This window comes from Spinacia oleracea, chromosome 6 (genome assembly GCF_020520425.1).
Source record: "Spinacia oleracea cultivar Varoflay chromosome 6, BTI_SOV_V1, whole genome shotgun sequence".
Classification (NCBI taxonomy): domain Eukaryota; kingdom Viridiplantae; phylum Streptophyta; class Magnoliopsida; order Caryophyllales; family Amaranthaceae; genus Spinacia; species Spinacia oleracea.
The window spans coordinates 86,931,980-86,947,730 of NC_079492.1; the positions used below are offsets into that span (position 1 = coordinate 86,931,980).

The following is a 15,751-nucleotide window of genomic DNA, read 5'->3' on the forward strand; positions in this document are numbered from 1 at the left end:
TAAATTTATTATTTAGAGTTCTAATAGGATTCTAATTAATAAATCCATATCCTAGTAGGATTACAAATCCTTTTCCATATCTCTATAAATAGGTGCCTAGGGTCACAATTTATAGGCACAATTGAAGTATTCTAAAGGTAAGATTTTGAAGCAAAAATCAGCCAAACACTTGCAACCTATTAGCCGAAAATCCTAGTAAGCTTAAAGGCGATTCTAGTTGGTCAAGCTTAAGGCGGATCCGAACGTGCTGTGTACTATCTACGGAGGGACGACACTTGGAGTCCTAAAGACTTGTTCTTGTTCGGTTCGGGCGCAGCTAGGGAGGGCACGCTACAAAGTGTATGCATCTAAATTATGCTAAATGATTATGTGTAAATAATATGTTTCCTGGCTTTATGGTTTTTCCGCATGATTAATGTTTTGTCATATGTATCATAACCTAACAGTGGTATCACGAGCCTCTTATTATTTTCATAATCTAAATTGCATAAACATGGTCAAATATTAAAAATTTACAAGGAATTAAAAGGGGTGATTAATTTTCGTAATTGTTAATTAATTGCAAATTGCGTTTATTTAATTATATGTACGCAGTTTTTCGGCAGAATGTTCGTTACTCAACCAAATCGAGTGATTTTTGTGTTAATTCCGCATGTAAAAGGCATTCTAAAATTTTGAAGCCTAACTATGACTTTTCGGAGGTTTTAGTTTTTCGAACGCAAAAGTTTGTAAATTTAAGATGTTAAATTGTTGCGATTCTTGTTGATAAATCTTGAATCTTTGATTGACCTACTGTATATGTTTAACAAGTTTGAATGCCTAGCCTTGTTAATTATACAACCTAATTTGTAATTATGATTAATTTGTTGAAATTCGAATAATTTAGAATTGATTTGATTTTCATAATTAATTAATAATTTAATTAGGCACCAAAGATTAAAAACCACCATAAAAATTGTTAATTTGTGTTAAATTTTAAATTTTTATGACCTAGATTTGAATCCATGTTAATCGGAAATTAATTGATTAATAAATTTTTGATTTTTTGCCCTAAAATTATGAAATTAATATGATTTATTAATTTGTCATTAATTTTGGAAATAAAAGTTTTAATTTTTATGCAATTCGCTCATAAAACTTGCAGGCACAAAGCAATGGACGCTACAAGGGGTGTTGTATAGTGCGGGCATGCGACGACGAGCAAGGGAGCTCGTCGCCCATGCGGTACGATGCAACGAGCAAGGACCATGGAACACGAGCACAAGGCAGCACGCTGCCCTGTGTCTAGTGTTGTGCGCATGTGGGCGAGTGGGCAAGGGCGAAGGGCAAGGCGCAAGCCAGTGGCAGACGCGTGTAGGCAGCAAGCGTGCTGCGCCACAGCGTGCGCTGCCATGCCCAGCAAGCAAGCAGACGCAAGGCGACGAGCAAGCGGGCGCGCGCAGCATGGCCTGCAGTGCTGCGTTGCGTGTGGCCTGCAGGCGCGACGAGCGACCAAGTGCGCGCGCAGCGTGGCCTGCAGTGCTGCGTTGCGTGTGGTTGCTTGCGTGTTGCTGTACGAACAATCAAGGGGCGCTGAGCCTCGTGCACTCGATGGGGATTGGGGCGCAAGCCCAAGTGCCTCGTCGTGTCTCGATTGAGTCGTTTCAAATTTAATTTTGAATTTTCAGTTCGGAAATAATTTTAATTAATTTTAAAATTAATAATTTAAATTGTTTTCTCGGATTTTAATTTTGAATATTATAATTATGATAAATTTTATTTATACTAATTATTTTACTAAAATTAAACCTTGAATTAATTTAAATTCGTTTAATTCAACTGAAATAAATTAAATTAATGGATTCGATTATAAATTTTATATGAGCTTTAAATTTTAATTAAATTTGTATGTTTCCGGTTAGACTAGAAATACATTTTTATGTTTAAAATTAGTAAAGCATATGAATTAATTGGTTTAAGTGGGAGCCTTTTAGTCATAAACTCTTGATTAGATCTACAAATCCTTTAAGGTTAAACAACTTGATTAGAATTAATAAGGACTGAATAATTGGTAGATTATTGGTGCCCTTGATTAATTACTGCAAATATTTATGTGATGCATTAACCAACTATGTGGGCCATTCATGATAATGAATGGATGAATGGTATATATTGTATATGTACTGTTTTGCAGGTTATGGAGTGACTAGTATGGCCCTAATAGGATAGAAAATATGGTCTGCGTACCATTAATTTGAATGTAATTGGTCTAAAGCACCAAATTTTTTTTTCAATTTAAATATGGTCTGTGTACCATCAAATAGTTCTAATTAGTTTAATTATAGCTTATCCTATTTGAAGAAAATGGCGCCTCCCACAGTGAAATTCAAGACGGAGTTTTCAATCCATTTTCATGACGGACTTTGAAGTTGAAGCTTCAAGATGAAGTCGGGCCATACTAGATCACATTTATCTTATGCATGCTTTAAGTTATTTATTGCTTTAAATATTTCTTAATTATGCATGAGATTGTGGCTTGATTATGTTGCATGATTAAGAATTTTAGTTCACTTAAAATCTAACCAACATAGTAAGAGCCTTAAGTTCCAAACTTAAAAATTGAGTTAAAAGGTGCCATGCAAAAATAAACACTTACTTGGATATCCTTCACATCAATCTAGTAATAGTTTTCGCTCAGCGAGGTGTTACTTATTGGTCCTAAAGGGGTAAGGTACACAAATAATTGTGAGTACATGTTAGTTTTTGTGAAACTCAACGATATAAGTAAGGAGTCCTTTTATGTCGTGGCAAAATCGATAGGTTTACCTAATAAGTTCTTAAACGTACCTATTAACCAAGAGTAGTTTCTAGACTATTAGCAAAAGGCTTTTGCTTACCTAAAAGATTTTAGAATTGAGTCTAAATACATAATGTGCTTAATTCTTCAATGGTTTTAGGGTCTTGGAATCATTTTATTCACACATGCCGGAACACATAACTTGAATAAAATGCTTAGAACATTGAATTATGCATGTATGCTAGAATTTAAGTTTATTAAGAGAAACTGTGAATGGTTATTTATTTGTTTATTCTTTTCAATTGTAGTTTTAACTATGGCAAACAACAATTTATTCAATCAATTCTCGAAAAGGAGAAGTTGAACGGGAAAAACTTCCTTGACTGGCAAAGGAACTTGCAAATAGTTCTTATGCAGGAAGAAAAGGAGTATGTCCTGGAAGAGGCGATGCTCGAAGCCGCAGGCGACGGGGTCACTCAGGCAGCCCTCAATCGTTGGATTGATGCCAACAAGGATGTGAAATGTCTAATGCTCGCAACCATGAGTGCAGATCTGCAGAAAACGTTCATCAACTCAGATGCTTTCACGATCATCAGTGAGTTAAAGAACATGTTCCAACATCTGGCTCGAGTCGAAAGATTCGAGACTCATAGGCAAATTCTTGAGACCAAGCTTAAGAAAGGCGAGCCCGTAAGTCCACATGTTCTCAAAATGATTGGACTCATTTAGAATATGAGTCGGCTGGATCAGCAATTTTCTCAGGAAATGGCTATAGACACCATCCTCCATTCTCTTCATAGCGGGTATGATCAGTTCAAGCTAAACTACAGTATGAATAGTCTGGACAAAAAGCTCACTGAGCTTCACGGTATGCTGAAAACCGCTGAAAAGACGCTCAAAAGTGATAAGCAAGATGTGCTTATGGTGCGTGGGGGCAAGTTCAAGAAATCTAAAAAGAAGAGGAATGCTAAGAAAGGTGGCAACAAGGCCAGCCAGACTAAGCAACCAGCTGGCGCCAAATCTGAAAAAGAGAAAGGTCAGTTAACCCACTTCTGAATCCGAATGCCTCTACTGCAAAAAGAAGAGGCATTGGAAGAGAGATTGCTTGAAGCTAAAGGAAGATCAGAAGAACGGAACAGTCGTTCCATCTTCAGGTATCTTCGTTATAGACTGTATACTTGCTAATTCAACTTCTTGGGTATTAGATACAGGTTGTGGCTCACACTTATGTTCCAATCCACAGGGACTAAGAAGAAGTAGAAAGTTAAGCAAGGGTGAAGTCGACCTACGAGTGGGAAATGGAGCACGGATTGTTGCATTAGCTGTAGGAACTTATTATTTGTCGTTGCCCTCTGGGCTAGTTTTGGAACTGGAAGAGTGTTTCCATGTTCCAAGTCTTACTAGAAACATCATTTCTGTTTCTTGCTTAGATGCTAAGGGATTTTCCTTTTTAATAAAAGACAATAGTTGTTCGTTTTATTTTAAAGAGATGTTTTATAGATCTGCTAGATTAGTCAATGGACTTTATTTATTAGATTACGACAAACAAGTTTATAACATAAATACCAAAAAGGCCAAAAAGGATGATTCAGATCTCACATATCTGTCGCATTGTCGATCAGGCCATATTAACCTGAAACGCATAGAAAGACTTCAAAAGGAAGGAATTCTAGAACCATTTGACTTAGAGGATTATGGTAAGTGCGAATCATGTTTACTTGGCAAAATGACAAAGCAACCTTTCTCAAAAGTTGGAGAAAGAGCAAATGAACTATTGGGTTAATCCATACAGATGTATGTGGACCAATGAGTACAAATGCTAGAGGTGGTTTCAGCTACTTTATCACTTTCACTGATGACTTCAGTAGATATGGTTATGTCTACCTAATGAAGCATAAGTCTGAATCCTTTGAAAAATTCAAGGAATTTCAGAGTGAAGTAGAGAATCAATTAGGCAAGAAGATTAAGGCACTGCGATCTGATAGAGGCGGTGAATATCTGAGCTATGAATTTGATGACCATCTGAAAGAATGTGGAATTCTATCAGAATTGACTCCTCCTGGAACACCACAATGGAACGGTGTGTCGGAACGAAGGAACAGAACCTTGCTAGACATGGTTAGATCAATGATGGGTCAGGCCGAACTTCCAATAGAATTTTTGGGATATGCACTAAATACAGCTGCACTCACTATAAATAAAGCTCCGTCTAAAGCTGTTGAAAAGACTCCATATGAGTTATGGTTTGGAAAGCCTCCAAATGTGTCTTTTCTTAAGATTTGGGGATGTGAAGTATACGTCAAGCGATTAATTTCAGACAAACTTCATCCAAAATCTGACAAATGTATCCTTGTGGGCTATCCAAAGGAAACAAAGGGGTATTACTTCTACAATACATCTGAGAACAAGGTGTTTGTTGCTCAAGATGGTATCTTTTTGGAAAAGAATCACATTTCCAAAATGACAAGTGGGAGAAAAGTAGACCTCGAAGAAATTCGAGTCGAACAACAAAATCTAGAGAATGCTCAAGATGACATTCAAGATGAAACTCAGAGATCTTTAGAAGTATCTGGTGAGAATCATGGTCAATCTAGAGATGTAAAGCCGCGTAGATCGCATAGATATAGATCTCAACCGGAAAGGTACTTAGGTATTTTGACGAACGAGAGCTATGATGTTCTATTACGTGAAAGTGATGAACCTGCGACTTACAAGCAAGCTATGACGAGCCCTAGCTCCAAGCAATGGCAAGAAGCTATGCAATCTGAATTAGACTCCATGTCTGAAAACCAAGTATGGGATTTGGTCGATTTGCCAGATGGCTACCAAGCCATTGGAAGCTTTTGTCGAGCCCGGCTTTGGTCTCTGGTTACAAATGGGTTTTCAAACTGAAAAAAGACAAGGATGGGAAATTAGAAGTTTTCAAAGCTAGATTGGTTGCAAAAGGTTACAGGCAAGTCCACGGTGTGGATTACGATGAAACCTTTTCACCAGTTGCAATGCTAAAGTCTATGCGGATAATGTTAGCAATTGTTGCATATTACGATTACGAAATATGGCAGATGGATGTCAAAACCGCTTTCTTAAACGGCGTTTTAACAGAAACTTTGTTTATGACACAGCCTGAAGGTTTTGAGGATCCAAAGAATGCTAAAAAGGTATGCAAGCTAAAGAAATCAAGCTACGGATTGAAGCAGGCATCCAGGAGCTGGAATATACGTTTTGATGAAGCAGTCAGTAACTTTGGTTTCATCAAGAACGCAGACGAATCTTGTGTATACAAGAAGGTCAGTGGGAGCAAAATTGCTTTTCTAGTACTATATGTCGACGACATATTACTTATCGGAAATAACATTCCTATGTTGAACTCTGTCAAGATTTGGCTTGGGAAATGTTTTTCGATGAAGGATCTAGGAGAAGTACAGTACATATTGGGCATCAAGATTTACAGAGATAGATCTAAAAAGATGATTGGACTTAGTCAAAGCACTTATATCAATAAGGTGCTTGAAAGGTTCAAGATGGCAGACTCCAAGCGAGGCTACCTACCCATGTCTCATGGAATGACTCTAAGCAAGACTCAGTGCCCAAAAACACTTGATGAGCGTAGACGAATAAATGGGATTCCATATGCATCATTGATTGGTTCAATTATGTATGCTATGATATGTACACGCCCGGATGTTGCGTACGCACTCAGTGCTACGAGCAGATATCAGTCAGACCCAGGAGAGGCACATTGGACTGCTGCCAAGAACATTCTGAAGTACCTGAAAAAGCACAAAGATGACTTCCTGGTCTATGGTGGAGATGATGAATTAATTGTTAAAGGCTATACGGACGCAATTTTCCAAACCGACAAGGATGATTTCAGATCACAGTCTAGGTTTGTCATCTGCCTCAACGGAGGTGCGGTAAGCTGGAAAAGTGCTAAGCAAAGCACTATTGCGGAGTCTACAACAGAAGTGGAGTACATTGCTGCACATGAAGCAGCAAAGGAAGCTATATGGCTAAGGAAGTTCATAGGCGAACTTGGTGTAGTCCCCTCCATTAAAGGACCAATAGCCCTATATTGTGATAATAACGGAGCTATTGCACAGGCAAAGGAGCCTAGACACCACCAAAGAGTCAAGCATGTACTTCGTAGATTTCACCTTCTACGAGAGTTCGTTGAAATAAAAGAAGTCGAGATAAGCAAGATTGGAACTGATGACAGCATCTCAGATCCATTGACTAAACCTCTGCCGCAAGCGAAGCACAACTCGCACACTGCTGCTATGGGAATCAAGCATATTGGAGAATGGCTTTGATGTCCTTGTTTAATGTTTTAAAGTTTTAGAGTTTAATTCTTTGTAAAACATTATTGGTTAATCATTCACAATAAATGAATAGAATTCATTTTTCCATTTAATTTGTGGTTTATTAAATGATGAGTCCCTTCAATTTGACGATATATTCAAGATAGACTGTCAAGACCAGTCCTGTGACTAAGAAATGTCTATCAAGTGAACTTGAATGTCAAAGGTTGAAAATGGTCCCTGGTCGGAGTTTTCTATAAAATTGGACACATAGAAAACGTTAGACGACTGGAATGCAAGATGACCAGTAGTTCTGTTTCTTGACCTATGTTGACATGGCAATGTCGTAATCATTTGCATAGATACTTACTTTGGGAAGACTAGTATCGGACAGACCTATGAGACTTTACTGTAAGAGATGAAAATCTGTCATAAGTAAATTTCATTAAAATTATTAGACACTAAATCCTCAATACCTGAGTGATTTGAGATTACTTGTTTGAGAACTGGTTGCTTTGACGTTGACCAACCATCGCACCGTAAAAGGAGGCTATAAAGGCAACGCTCAGGTAATCACCTATCAAACGAAGTCAAATCTCAAGATCGCAAGATTGGGATTGTCCTCCCATAAATCGGGATGAGATGCTGAAAGTTGTACAAAGCCACTCGGAGAGCTAGAAACTGTAAAATGCATGGCCGTGCTCAGATGAATCATAGGCTATGATTATCTGTTTTATTTGATCAGTTGAACTTTGAAACCGATAAACACCTCTAGACATAATAAGGATGACAACTCTTACCTTATGTTCAAGAGCAAGCATCGAGCGACGAAGGAATTAGGAAATGCACACTTGTCCCTAAGGACAAGTGGGAGACTGAAGGAAATAATGCCCTTGGTCCAAGTATGCATTTAATGTTAAGTCTAATAAATGCGGTTCAGTATTAATCAACAAGTTAATAATTCGGTGAGATCAAGTGAGCTGAATGCCTAGCTAGAAGCCGCTTCAGTTCAAGTGGAATTAATTATATTAATCCACAATTTACTCTTGACTGAACCCGTAGGGTCACACAAATAGTACGTAAACGGATCAAGTATTTAATGGCATTAAATACTCCATCTATGGATATTCGGAATCGACGGATCTTGGTTTCAGTGGGAGCTGAGATCGTCACAAGCAAGAAATGAATACTCCAGAAACGATGATATTGCCGGAAACGGAAATATGGATCGTATCGGAAATATAAATATTATCCAAGTCGTAGATGTTGCCGGAAACGGAAACATGGTACGTATCGGAAAATATTATTGGAAATGAAAATATTACCGGAATCGGAAATATTGCCGGAAACGGAAATATTGTCAGAATCGGAAATATTATCGGAATCGGAAAATAATTCCGGAAACAGAAATATTAAATATTTGTTCGAAACGAAAATTAATTCCGGAATCGGAAATATTAAATATTGTTCGTATCGGAAATGAATTCCGGAACCGGGAATTTAATCGGAAGCGCATCGTACGAATTAGCATCGGACGAGGCTTGCTAGACGAAGGCCTAGCACGAAGCCAGGCCCGCGCCCAGCAAGCCAAGCGCCCAACACGAAGGCCACAGCCTCGCCAGGCCCAGCGCAAGGCCAGGCCCAGCAAGGCCGTAGGCGCGCGCAGAGCAGGTGCTCGTGGGCTGCGAGCAGCGACTGCTCATGTGGGCCGCAAGGCCTGCGCGGGTGGTGCGATGCTCGTAGTCGTGCAACACTCGTGTTCGTAACGAATCCTAATCCTATTGGAATTCGTGCATTGACTAAATCCTAATCCTAAAAGATTAAATTTATTATTTAGAGTTCTAATAGGATTCTAATTAATAAATCCATATCCTAGTAGGATTACAAATCCTTTTCCATATCTCTATAAATAGGTGCCTAGGGTCACAATTTATAGACACAATTGAAGTATTCTAAAGGTAAGATTTTGAAGCAAAAATCAGTCAAACACTTGCAACCTATTAGCCGAAAATCCTAGTAACCTTAAGGGCGATTCTAGTTGGTCAAGCTTAAGGCGGATCCGGACTGCTGTGGACTATCTACGGAGCGACGACACTTGGAGTCCTAAAGACTTGTTCTGGTTCGATTCGGGCGCAGCTAGGGAGGGCACGCTATAAAGTGTATGCATCTAAACACTACTACAAAAATGGGCAAAGAGACCCGTCCAAAATAGCCGAAGAGACCTCCTTAAAGGGGGTCTCTAGATGGGGGGGTCTCTTTTTAAAAGAGACCCCCTCTCCTAGAGGGGGTCTGTTTGTTAAAAGTTAGAGACCCCTTACGTAAGAAAAGGGGTCTCTTATATAAAGTTTGTCAAAAATATTTTAGAGGGGAAAGAGACCCCTTTTTAGAGATATGGGATCTTTTTGTTAAAAATATTCAGACCCCATAGGTAAGATAGGGGGTCTCTTTGAATTTCTTTAATTTTTTTATTCACGAAATTAAGACCCCATATCTCAGATATGGGGTCTCTTTGAAATTTTTTAGTATTATAACTAGAGAGCTCTTTTTATACATAACGGGTCTTTTTTCATTTATATTTTTTAAAAACACATTAGATAATAGCAGGTATAAACCTTTAGTTTACTTAAACCTGATGCTATTAAACTTTAAACCTGTTGTTAAACGTGTTTACACCTGCTGCATTCAGAAGTCGTGTTAAACTTGTAACTTACACCTGCTGCTATACCATTTCGTATTAATTCATTAACAATTCCATAATAATCCATATTATTACCAAAAATATATTTCCAATAAATAATGTTCAAAACGCAAAAGTTTTACATTAACTGTAGTTTCCATAAACGTAAAAGCTTGACATCATAATTTCCAAAAACGTAAAACAAAAGGTTCTAAAATCTAATCATTCACACCAATTTACCAATAACTGGAATCGAAACTCATGGAGTTATTTCCATACCAACATCTTTGTTTTCTTCGTCTTCGTCTTCATCTTGCTTGAGAAAATACTCGACCCACACGTCTCTAACCTCATCCACATTTTCCGATGAATAAGTTTCTTGAGAAAACTGTAAATAAGTAAAAATAATTAGTACTATTATTTAAGCAAATGCATAGTTAGTATTTGTTTGAAAAGAAAGAAATTCTCCGAACTATATCAAATATATAATTTTTACAGTCTGATAATAATCTTAATCATATATTGCGCATTGAGCTAACACAGTTTAATAGAAAATTGAGTTAAACCATTAATTAAGTGATTAGAAGCTAGCTACAAGCGCAAACTTAGTCAAATTTGACAAAATACAGTTTAGTGCAATGAAGTCGGACTACTGATATAAGAAGAAGAAGAAGAAGAAGAAACACTAGAGATAGCGCAAGTGAGGAGAGGAAGTGGAATAGAAGAATTTTATAATTCAAACTTATCAAACACTAAAAAATAATATGAATACAAAGTACATTATTTAAAACACAAAAAAATTGCAATAGGGTATTAAAATAAACCTATGATAAGAAAATATGTTATGCTGAAATCTTGGATTATAGTATATAGCTTAAGATTGGTCTCTATATAAGATTGTAAAGGGATGAGATGAGAACAAAATAGACAAGTCTTTGGGTTTTGACTACAAAGTATTCAGTGAGCAGATAAAACCAACACATAAACTGGACGACAAAATAATAAGCGAGAGAATAAGTGAAGCTTTCGAGGTGAAAGAACGTCGTGGTGAGTGTAAGTGTATCTCACCTTTATGTGTTTGGAAGGGAGCAAAATTTGGTGTCTTGTCTTTGTGTTTACTTGGATTTGGTGTCTCGTCTTGTCTTCTGTATCCTTTGTAGCTGCTGAGTAAGTTAATTTGCTCATTCAGCTTATCAAAAGAAAGAAAATACGTCTTTGGATGATGAGGTATGGTGTTTGCCACACATCACAAAGAATGGACAGTCTTACAAGAAGCTGAAGGGAAAGGAATCAAGTATGTGAAGTGTACCATGCTGCAGATGCAATTCACTTAAACAAGTGAGAAAAAACCTTCTCTTATCAGGAGCTTACATTGTATCAGATCTAATGATGCATGATGATCTCACTAAATTGTTGTTGGTTTAAACACTTTTCCTCAACCTAATCCATATCCGGCTCCCACAAACTAAAAGTGGATAGCTGATCAGATGCAAGGAGATCAGAAGTAAAAATACCTGGAAGATCCCAAGGGTGAATCACAGAAGATGACTTCTCCACTATTGAAGGGATTTCACTCTCCACAAAATAGATAGCAGTAGAAACAAGAACTTGCACAACCTGTGAAACAAGACTTGAGCAATCAATCAACCACAACACAAACATACAAATACTAATAAACAACTATGACCAATAACTAAAGGGCTAAAATATTATAACCTTGTCTTCTCCACGGCTGCCGATCTTATTCTTTGAAGTACCATGCCCACCCCATCGTCCATTCTGCAAATTAGCCACAAGGATATCATCTATAATGAATGAATTAATTGTTCCATGGCCTAAAATACAGCAATAGCAGATACATAGAATACGATGTTAATCACATCACCGCCTTTTCACCTGTAAAATAAGTGGAATATAGATTGTGTTATCGGTAAAACTATGATTCCTATTAGAAGGTGATCACCATTAAAAGTGAAATCACTAATCATTCTGAAATCAAGTTAGAGTCAAACCCACCATCAGGCTTGCCATACCGATCAGTTCAACTACGTCACAAACTTCCATTCCCACTTCCACTGTCACCTCCCTTAACATGCAATCTAAACCGGTCAGCCATTCTACGCTCTTGAAATAAAATTATAGTAAATTAGAATGAAAGAGGAGAACGAAGGTCAGAAGATTTTGCTCACCTAAGCTAGTTAAAGAAATCACACCTTGATAGGTAAAATGGATGATTGGATTCAAGAAACTAGCAATACCAGCAAACTGAAAGGATCCTAACAACAAAACAAACTCAATATGAAATCTGAGCCTGAGAGAGTTTCTTCATAGCCATAATATAATGATGTAGTGCTTCATGTTATATGTGAATGAATAAATTAAACAAGTCCCTGTTGGTATCCTTGCGATATACTTCATATGAAGTATTGAGCATCCGGAAGAAAAACAAAAACCTTGAGAAAAATACATTTGACATAGAAAAGGAAAAAGAATTTCAAACATAATAGGGAAATACATCGAGCAAGCTCTGTTTTCAATCTAGGAAAGCCTCCAAGCAGTACTCATCTCCAAATGATTCAAATTTACAGCAAAGCGCAAACAAGAACATAAGAATAAAGATAACAATACTATTTTAAATATGATCTGAGAATCCAACAAGCAGCTTATATGTGGAAAAGAAACACGAAGCACATAAGACAGTTAAATATCATACGATTTAACTACTAGAGCTAAGCCTTGCATTATTCCACAGATTCCTCCAAGCTTTTTGCCACTGGACACATTAGTCCTCAAAAACCTATTCATGCAATTAACTCCTAAGCAAGCTAAATCAACAAACAACAACATCAGGTAAAGATGTTCTTTCTTAAGCTAAATTTCATTTTAGGATCTTCTTACACTTAAACGTCACAACTCACAACATAAATATATAGCAAATCTTATATTTTAACAAGTTTTGAAACACAGGAATGGACCTCCTGGGCTTGTTCATTTAAATTCAATTTCATATGCATATAACAAATAGAATTATATCACCAATTAACTCAGCTAAGAGGGGTTTATAGATCAGTGAAATGCACACTGAAGGGAAGAATTTTATACTTTGTCAACGACTCAACGTCGAAAAGCCTATCACCACATTCATCTACATTACATCCATCTAAAGCAGGCACTACTCTAGCCACACATCACACGCTAATCACCCTTATTGGCAGCCAATTCTTCTTAGATAAGTAAAAGAAACAATCTGCAAGTTTCTCAAACAACAAGAAACTACCTTATGATTGTAGCCTTTTGCCGAACGAGACAGATTGGTACTATCTTCTGTTGTCAGCGCCTTTTAAGATTTTCTCATATTCAGCCTTTTCTATTGAAGTAACCTGAGTATGATAGGAAAAATATAAGTTATATATCAAGCAACCATGGAAACGGAAAACAAACACATAGCAGAGAGACTATCAACTGCCTATATTAGTAAGAAGCAACAATGGGAACACAAATACGTAGCAGTGTTATTATCGACTGCCTATAATGCAGCAACAACGGAAACACTTCCAGAATACAAACACATAGCAGATCTACTATCGACTACTCATAACAGTAAGCAGCAACCAAGGAAATTAAAACAGATCCAATGGTATTAACCTACACTTGTCCCCACATCTCAATCATACATATTTCAAGTTATATTTTCATTTTCATAATGAGCCAAAAAAGAAGATAACTCCAGGGGAAAGGATGAGAAAAGAAGATAGCCTCACTGTGTCACATGTATATGCTTGTCAGTACAGAGTCCATATGATAGATTACAATCGGAAAAAGTCATAAACTGCAAAATTACATAAACAGAATGCCAAAGAACAAAACTTTGATCTGACAACAGCTGAAAAATAGACACAAGAAAAGGTTTAACTGAACTTCAAAGACAGTGTTCGAACTTTTTTTTTTAAGGGAATGACAGTGTTTGAACTTAGCAATGCCAAAATTTCTTCCTGGCACATTTCAACAGAAAAACACAGTAGCAAACAACTAAACTCAAATCATACAACACATTTGAACCAATTAGATCAAAATGGACATGGAATTGCATCTCAACAATGAACACATATTATTGGCCACTGCCACAACAATAGACTATCAGATCAGGTCGAAGAAGACAAATTAAAATCAACAAAGGTCAATGTTGTAAAAAAAAGAAAAGAAAAGAAGGAAGACAGGGCTCTATGCTGAAACTCTCAACCCCGAGCTCTATGCTTTTTTTCCTAAAAGATAAAAGAGGAGTATGTTTTCTTACCGTAATAGAATCATACAATTAATCTAGGTTTACACATGTTGAAGCCATATTATTGTTTTTCAAAGGGAAAATACAATAGATAATGTAATTTGGAGAAAACATAAGAACTTATTCAGTCTATCAACTGCAATACTCTTTCTCATTCGACTCTTTTTTTTAATCTTACTGGGAAAAGGAGAAGAGGAACAGAACAAGCATTCTGCCGTCTGTACAACAAAAGCATTTTCCCAGAAACATATTGCTGATCAAAATGTCCCCGTGTAGAACAAGTATGTAAACATGACAAGGTGGAAATCATATTTTCCCGTGAAACTGGAAAAATCCTAACCCACAATTGCAATTACATGAACATTTAAACACAAAATTTCAGGAATTGAAATTTCACAAATTCAGGGGGGGAAAACCCAACTTCGTAGGAGAAATTGAAGTTGAAAAATTCAGAAGAAAAAAACCCCAATCTTGTAGCAGAAATTACAAATTGAAATCGAAAATCGAATAAACCCACAAGGTATTCAGAAATTCAAAAAATAAAATTAAAGAGAAGAAGAGAATGAAGAGAGTGTTGAGAAAAAAAAAACCTAAATTTGTAGTTCGCTAGCAACGATGGTGAGGTCGCCGATGGTACGGTAGTTCTCCGGTGGTAGTGCAATTCGCCGGTGGTGGTGAGTTCGTCCATGAGTTCGCCAATGGTTGTCTTTCCTGAAACCTAGCTCTTGAATCTAAGGAAGAAGAAAGAGGCAAACACAATAGGGTGAATTTTGGTTTAGCAGTTTAGCGAAGGTTTGGGGGGCAAATGAATGAAAGTGGAGACCCGTTGGATTAAACGACGGGTCTTTCCGCATTTTACTTTTTTTTTTAATTATTATTTTACTTTAATTTGTATGGGAGGTGGGTCATATGATATATAAGAGACCCATTTTGTTAAATCAAGGGTCTCTGGTGTTTTTCATTTTTTTTTCACGTAAAAAAAGGACATTTTTTATACATTAGAGACCCATTAATTCAGATGACGGGTCTCTTTATTTTTCCCTCTAATTTTAAGTGGGCCCTTTAACTCATAACAGACCCGTTATATATAATATTAGATCTCTCATATTAAAAAGACCCGTTATGTCGATCAACGGGTCTTTTGCTAAGGGTCTCTTTGCCCATTTTTGTAGTAGTGAAATTATGCTAAATGATTATGTGTAAATAATATGTTTCCTGGCTTTATGGTTTTTCCGCATGATTTATGTTTTTTCATATGTATCATAACCTAACACGCACCACCTGCCTTTGTACCTCAAACTTCCATCATCATGGATTCGGAATTGTAACTCCTTACCTTGATTCGCTCCAACTTCACATCACCAGCTTGATTTTCCCTAATCACATCAAATATTGACGGCTGGATGGTTAAGGCATTCATCATTCCCTCAAGGCTTTCACCACTCACTATTTCAAGGTTCAAACGCTGCATGTCCTTACACAGCTTGTTAGCAACTACTAACGCATTAACACTATGACTTGATTTCCTACTCAAGGCATCCGCAACTACGTTGGCTTTTCCTTCATGGTACTGGATATCCATATCATAGTCCTTAATTAATTCCAACCACCTTCGTTGGCGCATATTGTAGACACCTAATTTTGTCCCCATTCCCGAAAGGGAAGGTTCGATGATGAAAGCGTAAATCTCCACTTGACAACGCATCTCCTATAAAATA

At 37.1% G+C, this 15,751-nt stretch overlaps 1 long non-coding RNA gene across 3 annotated transcripts; it reads right to left on the bottom strand.

Annotated features, from left to right (window-relative positions):
- Positions 1-11,464: 11,464 nt before the first annotated feature.
- Positions 11,465-14,802, bottom strand: LOC130464180 (uncharacterized). Of its 3 annotated transcripts, XR_008924520.1 has the most exons (5): positions 14,624-14,802; positions 13,029-13,131; positions 11,941-12,016; positions 11,768-11,837; positions 11,468-11,530 (listed from the first exon to the last, which is right to left on the bottom strand). It is a non-coding gene; the product is annotated as an uncharacterized lncRNA (long non-coding RNA). The 3 variants fall into 3 exon arrangements; XR_008924519.1 differs by lacking the exon at positions 11,768-11,837 and having other exon boundaries at positions 11,465-11,530; XR_008924518.1 differs by having other exon boundaries at positions 11,465-11,530; positions 11,768-12,016.
- Positions 14,803-15,751: the final 949 nt, after the last annotated feature.